This window comes from Haliaeetus albicilla, chromosome 2, assembly GCF_947461875.1.
Source record: "Haliaeetus albicilla chromosome 2, bHalAlb1.1, whole genome shotgun sequence".
In the NCBI taxonomy this organism is placed as follows: Eukaryota; Metazoa; Chordata; class Aves; order Accipitriformes; family Accipitridae; genus Haliaeetus; species Haliaeetus albicilla.
Window position 1 is genome coordinate 24,146,251 of NC_091484.1, and position 14,346 is coordinate 24,160,596.

The 14,346-nt window shown below is 38.0% G+C and overlaps 1 protein-coding gene across 5 annotated transcripts in view; it reads left to right on the top strand.

Moving 5' to 3' along the window:
* The window catches only part of MYRIP (myosin VIIA and Rab interacting protein), a 243,297-nt gene that overhangs the window by 14,790 nt on the left and 214,161 nt on the right, over window positions 1–14,346 (top strand). The window lies entirely within an intron of this gene.

Genomic DNA, 14,346 nt, shown 5'->3' on the forward strand with positions numbered 1-14,346 from the left:
TTATTACAAACTGGTTTGGGGGCAAACTGGAGAACACAGCTTTTTTGTGGTGTTCTATGCATTAATAATCAGTCCTGTCACAGAGGCAATAAACATCCAAACTCCTCCACATGTATTCAATCATTGAGTGGTAATTCATTTTTCTGTTTAGTCTATCCTGGCCTAAGCCACAATGATGATCTCTAAATCATCTGTGTATATTGCCTGGGTAGAGGCTAAGTAGTGGTTGACTTTAACATAAACAGAAGTTTAAGTTAAGAGATTTTTTTTTTTTTCGCTTGCTGTAGTCGGTTCCTTTTCTTCTATTCAGAAATTTTGTCTATATGCAAACATCTAAAGATGAAGAAGTTAAACCCATCTCTTTCCCCCAAAATAATCAATGGGACATGTTATCCATTGTATTGAGAAGTTAATTTTGCTTTCATTAGTCTGTGTACAAAATGATTGCAAGCAGAAACAACCCAGAGGAAAACAAATGGAACTTGTTGCAAGGTAAGTTTTTCAGCCCAGGAACATCGGTATGTGACAAGGGGACTACTGACAGAGACCTGAATTGGTTGATGCAACATTTTTCCTGTAGTTTCAACAATATTTCCTTGAATTATGATGTCTGATTTTTTCTTTTATTATTACCTGCTTTGAACACATATTTATTCTCTAGAATAGTCTGAAGTCTTTATCTATACTTGGCAAATGTGCATTCTCTTACCGTACTACTAGTATCACAGATATCATCTGTTTCTTTATCGTTTAGCATCAAGCTGAAGTCAACAGAGCAGGAAGATGACTGAAATAAGGACAAAACTAGGCATATATATTATGTGCCTAGTGGAACTGTGAGGAATCCTGTCTCTGTCAGTTTTCTGTTACTATTTTCTGAAACTACTTGGAACATTAGCAACAAGAAAGACGACTTGCGGCATAGGCCTAATTCAATTTTGGCATGCTGTACAACTTCTTGCTTGGGTTGGTAGTGCAAGCTTGCCGCGGGGAGGAAAGACTGGGTGAGGGTGGCATGCAGGTTGGTTTTTTTTGGTTGGGTTTTTTTGGGGGGGGGGGGGGGAATGTCTCTTTGTTTTGCCATGGGTTGTACTGATTATTTTTGGCAGTCTTTCACAACAAAGCCAAGAGGTACTAGAAACAGTTTAAGGAGGGTGAGTGTGGGGCTTTCTCTGGCTTTTTTTATGTGACTGGTTGTATTTTACTGGAGCAAGCATACCACAGTTAACAAGCGCTGGGGCATCTTGCCTGTTCTATACAACTAGTTCCTATAGTGAGAGGAGGAAGAAGAAGGATGTAAGGCATAGTCTCAGAAAATTGATTGGAAGGCCTGGATAGATAAACTTTTTGCTGGTGTTTGTGTTTTACAATTTTGCTGCTGAAGTTGTCCGTGGGACTTGATAATTGAGTGATCACAAGTAGAAAACTGGTGTGAGAAGGGAGATAGAACACTGAAAAGGTAGGAGAAACACATGGACTCAACTCAGCTTATATATATGAGTATGTGAATATTTTTCTCTTGAGTGTAGTTCATGCCTTTTGCAAGTATTAAAGTATGTTAAAGTGCTGCAAATAATGAGCCGTACTGACAAAGTCAAAGTTCTGAAATGTAGGCTGATATTTAATATATGTATTTAAGTAATTTTAATGACCTTAAAGAAGGCCAGTGAAGTTCAAAGCTTACTTCTGACTTAAAAGCTGTGACTCTTTTTTTTCATCAAGCTATTCCATTCTTTTTTTTTTTTTACAAAATGCAGAGTTAAAAGGAAGGATGTAGCAACACATCTTTTTATCTTACTATGTAATAGAATATGCAATCATATAAGAAACTTATGCCTTGCTATAGATCAGATTTTGCAGCCTGTGAGAAAGCACATTAGTTCATGTCTCTGCTTTGATGTTCTTGGCTCTATTGCATTTGTTTTTAGAAAGTTACCAACTGGCAAAGTCTACAACATCGTTTCATTTCACAGGTATTGTCAAGCTTGGTAATGTTCTTTTAAGAGAAATTACTGGCATATATATTTTATATATTAGTCTGCTGTTAATAAATTCAAAACCAACTTACATCTGAAGGTAGGTGGTTTTTTTTCTTCCTGTAATTAATTACAGGTAGCAATATTAGTCTTTGGTTGGAACTGTTGAAGCTTTTGCGTGTGATACTTTCTTAAAATAGGGTTTCTGTGTAATTCTTCATAGCATAGATAGTTTTATTTTGGGGCGGTTTTCCCCACAAAGATTTAGTAGCTGTTTCACAGATCTCTCTCTGGGATTATTCCCATTGGTAGCAATTATTTCTAAAGATCAAGAACTACTTAAGGGAATATATGACAGATTTCCACTATATCAGGAGAATAATGAAAGCTAAGAAAACCATAAGTGGTTGATGGCTTCAATTTTGCTTTGCTAGTGGAAGCTGAAGAGTTAAGTAACATACTACAAGAAATTAAGTTTTGTCTTCACTCCTAATAAATGTTTTTAAGGTAATAAAGTGAATTGTCAACTGTTTTAAAGCTAACATACTAATGTCTTTTACAATATTGCAGTTGTTACATGTTAATTTGTTTTTCCATATTCTGTAAACAAAATGACATAATGTGGGGAGAAAAGCCATACTGATCATCTGCATTTTCTGCTGCACAGCTGTTTTGAATCTCTCTGCAGTGAGAATTTTTAGCAGTGGGTTCTCTCCTTTAGCATAAAGTTGGGAGAAAGATTTAGTGTTATCAGACAGGCTGCTCTTGTACATTTTGGGATAAAATGAGTTGTCTAAAACTAGTAAGACAGCAGTAAGATGACCATATGCAAACAGTGATTAGTGTGGTTGATTTATTATGCCTTACTCCTTCATATCAGTCCAGTTTTTTTTTGCTATGGCTCTCAGCCTGATATCAGATTAATAATATTTACTGTTCTTTGTTGCTTGTTCACCCATAATCTTTCTATTTCCATTATGTGTTGGTTCTGTTCTTCAGCAGTAGTGTTATGTTTTTATTTACTCCAATGTTAATGTAATCATCCAAAGTCACTGAGGCTAAAATTATAACACAGACTCATAGATAGGTGGGCTTGGTCTTCTGTGAATCAGTTGAAGTAGGCAAACCAGGCAGAGCTGGCATAATTAGGAAGGTGATCGGTTTGGGTTGCTTGGCATGTGTGCTGAGGACTAGGCTGAGGTAGTACAGCCTTGTGTACATCACCTCTGCCACAGAAGCTCTGCAGGCTGTCTCTGGGCTACTGGGACACTAATAATCATAGCTGGCTTTTTGAGCAAGTTGACTGGACACACTAATGGGTTTTTTCTCATGGACAGATTTATTTTCTTAATATTGAATTTCAGACTTACCCATTGCTGACATTCTGCAGCTGCATGAAGATTGGACTGTTTTGATGGTTGAACTTTTAATGTTTTGCTGTGTATAACATTTTTGTCATATCTGCAGTTTGGGGGGGGGGTATTTGCTTTTTTTTATTTTTTTTTTTTTATTTTTAAAGAAATGGCAGAGGAGAGCTTACAAGAACCTACAAGGCCAAATGTGTGTTTGTGAGATAGGCCTCTCTACATAAACAGGCGTGTAAAAGTTTGCTGCCTTTCATTTTTTTCCGTTTATTGCCTGTGTATTCAGTTTTCCAGACTGTCTAAATGTGCCACTGTTTATTCTCCTTTGCTGGGGGCAAAATCAATTCCCCCTTTGGTTTTATTTTTACAGTTACCATGGTATTTATAAACATGCTTGTCCATTTGCTTCAGGTCAGGAATGCTGAGAAGTCAGGGTGTTTTAAGTAAGTGAAATTATAATTTTACAGGAAAAAATTGATGGATCATCTTATTGCAGTGGATGTTCCCAACCTGTTACATTTTAGACATGTGGACGGGTTAAAAGATGGCTGTTCTGATACTGAGTTTAACATTCAGAACAACTGCAAAGGGAGTAAAGTTAGAAGGGTGGGAAAGGGGACAGGCATAGAAAGGGCTCAGTGCCGATCAGCTGCCACCATAGCAGACACTTTACCTGTCAGCAGCTACTTTACTTTAGGAAGCCATGGCCTAAGCAACTTAAGCCATCTTCCTATAACCATTGGCTAACAAAAGTTTCCATCACCATGGTAAATGCTGAATCAGCCATTTGTGTGATGGTATTCTAGTGATAAGCCTCAGAAACGTGTGCTGGGCAGGGATGAAAAATGTTTCCTTGCAGGGGCCACGGTTCTCTTTTGTTTAAACCACTGCTCTTAATCCCCTGGGAAAGCGTATTTAGAAGGAAAAATTGCTGACCTTCTGGTACCACATGGACAGGTAATCATAGATCATTGATCACTTAATAGAGTTATGTGGGGTCACTGGAACAGCACAATGGAAGTGTTGAGAGTTGACTGTCACTCACAGGCAGAAACATCACCATGTCTTGCCTGATGTGTCTTTCATAGCTGGGTTGGTGAATATCAGCTATGCTGTCTTTATGCAGTCACATTTTCAATTGTGGTAAAGACAAACTGCAGTGATTCATGATCAAATCTCCAGCAGTGTTTTATTTGCAGAAAAAAATGAGATGTGTGTGTGCTCACTGGAGGGCCCTTTCCACTCTGGTTGTTCTAATTTTCTTTTAGCCAAAGAACTAGTAAGGAACTAGAATAGAGCCTTGTGTAGAAGATGATGAAACATTTTAAACTGAGAATTGCTTTTGCCTCCTTTCTTCTTTCCACTCCTTTTGCATTGTAGCCCATTGCAGCATGAGAAGACTCGTGAAGAGGCTTCTTAAGAAACAGATTCTCATACCTGATGAAACCCAAAATCCTGTTGATGCTTTTTCTTGTCAGACTACAGTAGACTTCAGTGTATTTACAGTATGTGTCATGGGTCTTGTAGTGGATAAATTATCAAACTCCTTCCAACCTCTGTTAGTTGAAATATTGTCTGTGAGTCATATGAAACTGGCAAAATGCCAAGTCAGACATTTGAGTAGCTATCTGTTGATTCTGCATATCAGTTCTTGTTCCTCCTTCCTGTGGCAGGCTTGTGTCAAATATCTTAAACAAAAAGCAACCAAAAAATGCATCTGTCTTCCCTTCCCTCCTCACCTCCAGACAAAGCCATTTTAAAGCTGTTTTTCTAGTGAAGAAGGAATGGGAGACTGGTCTCATCTGCACAAGCTTCAGAGTTTCAGCAGATGAACTTCTCATAAATACCTTGTTGCTCAAAGTGTTTCCATAAGGTCAGCCTGCCTGCCCTTCACTCTGATGAACACTGTGGGGAGAGCACAAGCAGCATTCCTATCCATTACTCTGATTTTTTTTTTTTTTTTTTTTTTTTTTTTTGTAGCAGATAGGCACTGTTCTGGTTTCTGTGCCTGCTTGTTAACTCCTCACGGGATCCAGAGGAGGAGGCTGTAACATACTACTTCATATCCCTGCTTCTGCCCATGAGTCTTGAGAGTAAGGCCGCAGTATGCTAAGGAGGATTGCTAGCACTTCTTTATGGGCTGTCCTGAGACACGTATTCTCTCCCTGTGATTGTCCTGGTTTCAGCTGGGATAGAGTTAACTGTCTTCCTAGTAGCTGGTACAGTGCTATGTTTTGAGTTCAGTATGTGAAGAATGTTAATAACACTGATGTTTTCAGTTGTTGCTCAGTAGTGTTTAGACTATAGTCAAGGATTTTTCAGCTTCTCATGCCCAGCCAGGGCACCTGACCCAAACTGGCCAACAGTGTATTCCATACCATGGGACGTCCCATCTAGTTTAGGAACTGGGAAGTGGGGGGGCAGGTTTTTTCGCCGCTCGGGGACTGGCTGGGTGTCGGTCGGCGGGTGGTGAGCAATTGCCCTGCGCATCATTTGTACATTTCAATCCTTTTATTACTACTGTTGTCATTTTATTAGTGTTATCATTATCATTATTAGTTTCTTCTTTTCTGTTCTATTAAATCGTTCTTATCTCAACCCTGATTTTCTCCCCCATCCTACTGGATGGGGGGGAGTGAGTGAGCGGCTACGTGGTGCTTAGTTGCTGGCTGGGGTTAAACCATGACAGTGATAAAAGGTTTTAGAGCAGTTCACTACTCCTCTGAGAAAGGTGCTCTTTGTGATTCCCACATTAACACAGCTGCACGCTTCTCCAGTGCAAGGCTCTGCTGAGCTGTCATAAGTTTAGCACTCATACATCTAAACTTATTTTTGAGTGCAATAAATGATTCATCAGAATCACAGCTGCAACTTAATATGTTATTTTGCTACTGCTTTGGCTTATAAAACAAGTTAAAACATATCTAGGGCAGTACAGCTGTTTACTGGAAGTGAGGGTTCATTAACAAGATTAAGAGCAAGACATCTTTATTTATAGATTATCACCAATTTTGTTACATAATGTTTCAAGATGCAGAGAAACCTATTTCTTAGCTCATGCAGGCTGTCAGAATTAGGAGTTGTCAGTAACTTCATTTGTGTAATAGATGCTTTACACTGTTACTGTGTGGCCCTCTCTCAGCAGCAGTGTTTACTGTTTTAGCAGGTACCCCTTAGCTGTATTCTCAGGTCAGGATAAGTTGCTTATCAAAAGATAGTTAGTGACCTGGATGAATTCTGCATGAAAGCCAGATAGCTAATGGTTATTTTTACTGCAGTGTCAGTAAGAATGCACTTTAAAATGCATTTAGAAAGTGGTACTTGTCGCTAATTTCAAGAAACATTGATCCAAGTGTGCTGCTTGCTGCCAAATAACACTGTTTGGGGTTAGACAAGGAAGTAGGTTATCTCAGCAATGACACAACATCCCACTTCATGTGCAGTGCAACGGCATTTAGTTTAGTCCTTCTTTCTGTGATTTGCCCAAAACTTCCTGCTGTAACACTGCAGGGTCCTGGTGCAAAGTTAGCACATAGGTTCTGCTCGACCTATAAGCAGCGGAAGTTATTGGATCTAGTTTATGCCTTAGAAGAGGGAAATTAGGGCACTGCAAAGAATCTGGTATTAGAAGCAAAGAAATTTCAGCTGTTTAAGTTACAGGTTTGGGTCCAAATTTTTTCTGCCTGATTGAGGAAAAAATGCCAGGGTACTTCCAAAGAGCAGCTTATGCTTAGGTGCCTCTAAAACCAATTCTGTGCATCTTCCTTGTGCATGCTTGTGACTGCAATGGGAACTCACTATGACTGTCCTTGTTATTTGAATGCCATATAGATGCTATAGGGAAAGCAAGGACGGAACTTCTCAACAAGTTATTTGGCAAATGCAGGACCTCATTCCCCAAACTGTCATTCTTGAGTTTTGTGCCAAGTGTTTTAATACAGGCAATTCCAGATGTGAGTTTTGGCTTTTTAAAAATGTATTTACAAATGCAGTTTCAACTGAGAGGAAATGCTGGTGAACCAAGCATGAAGAAACATGAGAGGTGATGCTTATGAAACAGTGCAAAAAGAAAAAAGCCTAATTTTAGGGAATATTAGAGAAATTTGTATAGAAAGCAATGTCTCCAGCTAACATTTTCAGTATTGGTCAGGCCATGGGAGATGTAGCTGAGGTACAGCCCACATACACTGTGCCAAACTTGCATGACCTGTGGGTAAGTATTTAAAGGAAGCAGTATGATGTTGCAGAGATGTTATAAAAATTATTGCAGGCTTTTTTGTGGTAATTTGGTCTTCGTCATGGGTTACAGCTAATCAAATTAACAGCCATAGTTTAGCTAAAAGGAGTGAGCATGCCTAGTGATAATGAATAGCTATAATGTTAAACCAATATTTAATCTCCATTATCTTGTGTATGAAGAGTTTAAGCTATTAAATGTGACTTCTAGGAGTAATCTTCTCTCACCTGACTAGCCCTGCAGTGCAGTGCAGGGATGTTCTCTTGAGTATGGACTCCTGTCTGTACAATTTAGTCACACTGAAAATAGTTGCTGAAAATGTTAAATCTTAAGTGCTTTTTTCAGAGGAAGTGCTTCAACTTTTTTTCCAAAGAAACAAGATACTAATCTTGTTAAATATATTACTCTCTGTTAATTTATCAGAAACCTTTTTGTTGAAGCTCAATGTTAGTTCATGGGAAAAATGTACAGATGTTCATGGGTTGATAGGGAATCTGCTTAGGGAAGAGGTTACTGGGGAAATTGTGTTACAGGTTTTAAGGACAGGTTATTCAAGGCTCTATTTGAATGCCATCAGTTTTTGCATCTTGGCTTGGGCGTGAGGATGAGCCACATGGACCTCTTGAATTCTGTCCCCCATTGCCCTGTGAATTCAGAGTTGTTGATTCTGTAGAGGTTAGCTGGATCTGGGCAAACACCACATTGAAAGTTGGGCTCATCTTCTGTCTGTCTGTCGTCTTTTTACCACCGTACTGGACCAAAATGTGAATATATGAACAAAAATAGATCATTTTCTAGTCTCATGTACACTGCTGGGTGAATAATTAGCCTAAGAGAAAAAAACATCATCTAACAGGTAATCACTGAAACATTCAGCCTTTTGGTAAAGATGGAGAGTTTGGACACCCTCATGGATGTTAAATGAAATGGGGTGCTGGAGAGCAGGAGAAAAAATTTTCTGACAAGGTGCTTAGCCTTTCTTTTGAGCAACCAGGGAGTTCATAAGAGAGATGCGTGAAAAGGATGAGTCAGTGTATGTATTGCACTATCTAAAGATTAAGGTTTTTTGAAAGGGGAATGATGTGTCTGATTCAGAATCTGATACTTCTGAAGATGAAAACTGAAAGCAATAGTGCCTGCAGAGGTGACTTTCTAGGAGCCAGTTTAAGTAGCTGGGAAGAATGTGAAAGAGCACAAATGTCAGGTCCTATACAGTTGAATTTCAGGGTCTTGCTCCAGAGGAGAAAGGTCTGGACAAGTTATCTGCACCTTGGCAGTATGGTTTAAATCTAAAGCCGGAAAAGCAAAATGAATACTGTGCACTGTGACACCCACCTCCTGGATACTCTTAACTTCATGGACTTGTTTCTATGACATCATTCAGCTGTTACTGTAATGCTTGAAGTCAGTCAGTGATTGCTGCACTTACCCAAGTGATTAAAAGGTCTGTAGGTATGCTGGATGAAACCTATGGCTTTATTGGAGGAGTGTGTTTTTTATCCAGCTTAAGTAATTTTACAGGTCAAGATCTTGTACCAATTTACAGTTGTCTTCTATGCAAGCCTAAGTCTACCTTACGTGTTGGTTTCTCTATTCAGGTGTTACTGTAGTAGTATAATTAATAGTACTTTTCCAAGTTATGGTAAAACACATAACATTAAAAGAATGGCTGCATAATGTAACTTATTCACAGTTTATTCTTCATATTAGACTTTACAGGGATGCTCTAAATGCGTTTCCATACAAAGTTCACTAAGTTGTAAGCAATATGTGCCAAGTCTAACAGTCTTGGAAGAAGTGTTGTATTTAAAATGTGTTTGGTTGGGTTTTTTTATGCCAGAAGGGAATGGTTTTACTGTGAGTTTCTATAGCAACATGCTGTAGACCTGTCCTTGGCTGCATCAATCTGGATGGATCTGTTTGAAGCTGTATGGCTTCCTATCTTAAATATATTCACCTTTGGTTTTCAAGCAAATAAGAGATACTGATTATCATTATGAAGTTTGTCAATCTGAAATATGACTTGTCATTTAGAGTTGAAATTTGACTTGTTAATACTTTTTTGCAGAAACACAATGCATTATGGAACATTAAAAGTACACATTTAAGAAACACTAATGTCTGTGAAAGGAAAAGACTTCTGCTTCTACCTACAAAGCAGTAACCATTCTTAAAAAGTATTATAATATTTCAGAGATACTAGATTTAAGGAAAATAATATTGACTGGAAATTGGATTTGCTGATGTTTTTATTTCAAGTATTGCTGATGAATCAAGGGATAGTCTTTGCCTTTGCTTGCTTAAAGAATTTCCATTCTCTGTGTTCTTCATAGACCATGAAGTCTCTGTGGTCTCTTCTGTGGCTACTTCCTGTGCCTTCAGTTGAGAGTAGAACCAAGAACATCTGTAAGGAACACCACAGGAAGGTGGCAGAGTGGAAGAGGGCTGCCATGAAGTTGAGTTGCCTTTGTGCACTGAAATGAGTGTGGAGCTGTCTCCTACTGTCCGTGTTTTTGATTATAAAAAGGTGCATTTTGAATACTTGCTAATATTTTCTTTCTGAAGCCTATGAGGAACTGAAAGCGTGTCAGAATCTGTATGGCAAATATGTTCAGCGTGTGGAAGGAGTACTTGGAGAAGGTAAGGCCACTGTATTAGAAGGAGCAAAATGCGTGTTTTGTTCACTGTGCTGAAGCTTAGGGAGTGTGTCAGATGATCTGCCTTAAACTATTGAATCAGCAGAGGTGCAAGTGAATCTCAACCAGTTGCTGTGGTGATTTTGTATTCACTTAACTCTTCATCCTTCAGGTTCTCTAGAGCTCTTAATTGCCATGTGCAGCTTCCTACTTAAAGCTGTGCCAGAAGAATGAGCTGTGCTAAATGGGATACCGGTTCTTAGAAATCTGTCGTGAGTCTAGGAACCTGTGTTGTGAGAAGTTCATGGAAAGATGGATAGTTTGTAAGTTAAGGTTTAATAAAACTTGTGCTGGATTCTTCACCGTTCCACCTCATTCCAAAATAAACCATTGCAAACTATCATCTGCTTGCTTTTCAGAAGTGTCACAATGTTAAGCTAGAGGGGAGCTCAATTTTTAGTGTTTATAAGCATGATCTGTGTTTATGGTGAGTTCAGAGGACTGCCAGACAAGTTTTGGAAGGGAATGGACCTGACTGAGCAGAGATGTGTGTTAGAGATAGCTGATCTTTGTTTCACAAAGGCAAAATTCTGAGCATTTTTCTTTCTAAATGAAATTTGTGAACATTTTCAGCAAAAGGAAAAAGGGGTGTGCATGTGTGGGAGAATTCTAAAGATGTCAAAACACTTTGTCAACACTGCCAAAGTGTTGTTTCAGAAATGTCTTTGGAGATACTTTCTAACTGTAACACTTTCTAAAGCCTGTGGTTGCATATGTGAAATAAAATGGATTTGCTTTTGTTACCTTTGTGAAAATAATTTTAAAAAAAGAAAGAGTAGTAGTATAAATTAATGTTAAGGTTTGCATTTCTAATATTTTAGGCATGCAAAAATTATCAGCTGTATCTCAGCTGCGGGTAGTATGCAAGTTAATATACCACAAAGTATTGCTGTAATGGGTGCTACTTAAGTATATCATCCTACCCTATGATAAATGTGAGGTAATTATAATTTATCATTGAGGGGTACGGTAAGGAGCTTCATGTTTGCTTAGGGCAAGGAACTAACATATGGGCAATTACTACAGAGTCATACTTCTCACTGTAATTGAACTTTGGGTAAGCTGTTAATCTACTGTTGCCTTTATTTGCAGTTGATGCGTAGTTGGCTCTGTGCCTGAGGTTAGAGCAAGTCTTTGAACTGCACACCAGACAAGACTGTGTAACAGCCTCTTTCTTTATTTTTGATTGGAATGAATTATAATTGGTCAATATATTTGCTTATGCCTCTCTTCCTTTGTTGCTTTAATACTTTCATTCTCTTTCTAGTTATGACTTAAAGTTCTTCTGAAAGCAGCTGAACTCAAATATACTTTCTTTTTTATCTTTTTGCTCTATGATACTTAGTAAAATCTAGAATGGATAAAATAATTTTACTATTACTGTTGACTGCTATCCATGAAGGAAAACATATAGATCTCTCTATAAAGCTCGTTTACAACAGGATTTGTATCTTAGAGAATCATAGTAAGTCTTCATTAATGCAGTTCTTCAGTGTATTACAAAGATGCAAACCTAATACAGCCTTATGGCAAATTAGGTGTAGTTCTTGATACAGTTTGGATTATAATTTGGCTAGTAAATATTGGAGGATATAGGCTGCAAACAGTGTAGTGTTTCTGCAGCATTTCCAGCTTGAAATGATATTCTGAAATTATCTTGTTTTTGTCAAGCTCATTGAAAATGAAATAATTTGGGAACAGCACAGAACTCAACGTTTGCATCTCAATCAAAAGAACTTCAAATCAAGAAGCAATTAAAAGAGAAGCATGTTGGAGGTGTCAGGGATTTAATAAATTTTTTCTGCTGCTCAGAAACACTTTGGGTGAGACTTAACAAAATAGTCTCTAATATCTCTCTTGGCTACTGTAGCATTTCTCAGTGAGAGTGGCTGGTTATGTGCTGCTGGCATCTCCTCCTTTTTCCCCTCAGTTTTCATCAATGCGTGATGGACTTTCCAGTTTTGCTCTGAGCATAACACTAGGAGCGAGGGGACCATTGTATCATGATAGAAGACCTGTCATTAACAGGAGGGCAGTTCGTTAGTATCGCCACAGTGCTCCTATGGTTTTTATATAGTTCTTGAACCTGCAGGAGGTGATGAGTTTCTTGCTTCTGTTTTTATCTTGGTTTGTTTTTTTCCTTTCCTCCCCTTTTGAGAAAATAAAATAAACTTGTGTGCTTCTAGTAGGAATGTTGAAAATATGATTAACTTTAAAGGCTTTGTTGTAACTGCAACTAGGCTGTCAGTCACCCTGGAGGTAATCGTGTGGCCATCTTCCATTACCTCGGTCACATAAAAGAATGAACCTGTCTTCAATTGATGTCACATCAGTTGATGGCAAGATGTCACCCATGATTCTGTCTTTTGAAAACTTTATTTTAATGGATTGTGGACTAATACAAAAATAGTCACCAAAAAACACTTGTATGACGGGTATGGAATATACCTTCTTAGATAGGAGACTGTAATCTAAATAGTCTTGTCACTACTAAAGTAATCTGTTCCATGCCATAAGATACTGTTTGAAGTTTCTATATGCCTCATAAATATTGCCTGTCGATTTATTGCTGTTATATTATTACAGGTGGCCACATTTAGTGTGTAAGAGTGGAATGTGAATTTGTGTTTCATGTATAGCTAATTGGTCATTTAGAAAAAAAATGTAATTTTATGGTAAATAAATTAAAATTACTGTGAATTTGTCATTTTTCCCTTTCATATTTTACACATTTTGGTCCTTGAGAACAGTTCTTTAATGCTGACATAAAACCTAGTTAACCAGTGCAATCTGTGAACTGATGGTTTTGTTCTGTGGTAGGTAGTGAATCTGTGTAAAATTGAGTGGCTTTAAGTTCAAAAAGGCCCTCTTAAGCAGTTTATGTATCAGTCCAGGACTGGTGAATTGTCTGTGTCTCAGTAAGCAAAGTACAGTAGCCTGATCATTGTTTTTCTCTCCTGCAAACTTTGATTTATTATCAGATGAAGTTATATGTAATACTAATAGTATATTGGTATATTATAGCATATTATAATATACTAATAGTATATTATATAATAGAGTAGTAATCAGCACAACCATACTGGCAAAGTGTGCTTTCAGGGTGCCAAAGCAGGTGAGAAATTAGAGGAAGACAGCCTTGGGAATAAGAGGTTTATAACAAGTCAAACATACCTTCATGTTTGACATTAATACAGGATAGACTTGTAGCTCTCCAAAGATGCAAAGCTGAGATTTGAAAAACTGGCTTAGAACCTCTAAGTGGCCCAGTTTCAGAGAGGCTGGACACTTAGATTGAATTAACCTTTGTGTGTGTGGAATAGTGTAAAACACTGAGTCTTTTGGATGGCAGTTCTGTCAGACAGAGGTTTTCCTGGCTTAGATTACATCAGTTGTCTGTAAGTAACTGCTGGAAGGTGTTCTTAATGTTTTGTAGTAGGTCTAAGGAGGAATAGGCTTTAAATTATTTACATTTGCCAAACTCTTAATTTAATTCGGGGCTGGTATTTTTATCTTGTTGCATTATGAATAAAAATGAGGATAGAAAATAAGTATTAGTAGCACAAGAGGGAATAATTTTTCTTTCTAATCAAACAAAAAATCACTGTGGAGAGGGAGTCAGTGAGCGGCTGCGTGGTGCTTAGTTGCCAGCTGGGGTTAAACCATGACATGTGCAAACAGTCCTGGCCAAACAGCACCTACTTTGAATAAATTAGCAAAGAGAATAATGTTGCAAAAGGAGAATGTGACTGTCTGATGTCATCCCTTTGAGCAGAAATTATGATCTTAAATATATATATTTATCTTGGTATTGCAGGCATTCCTGCTTTAGCATCAATTATTAACATTAGCATTAATTGCCATTAATGTGATGAGTAAATCAGCAGTACATAATCGTAGTGTATGTGAACAGACAGGCATTTTGGAAACAGCTGTTATGCTTTTTTCATTCAGTGAAAAAATCTTCTAATACCGGTGTTTGTTGTTTGCTGCAGAAGAGTAATCTCGGAAATTTGGCAGAGCATTTCAGGCATATCTTTGATGTGTCCACATTTAACTTGCTTAGTGTGGTG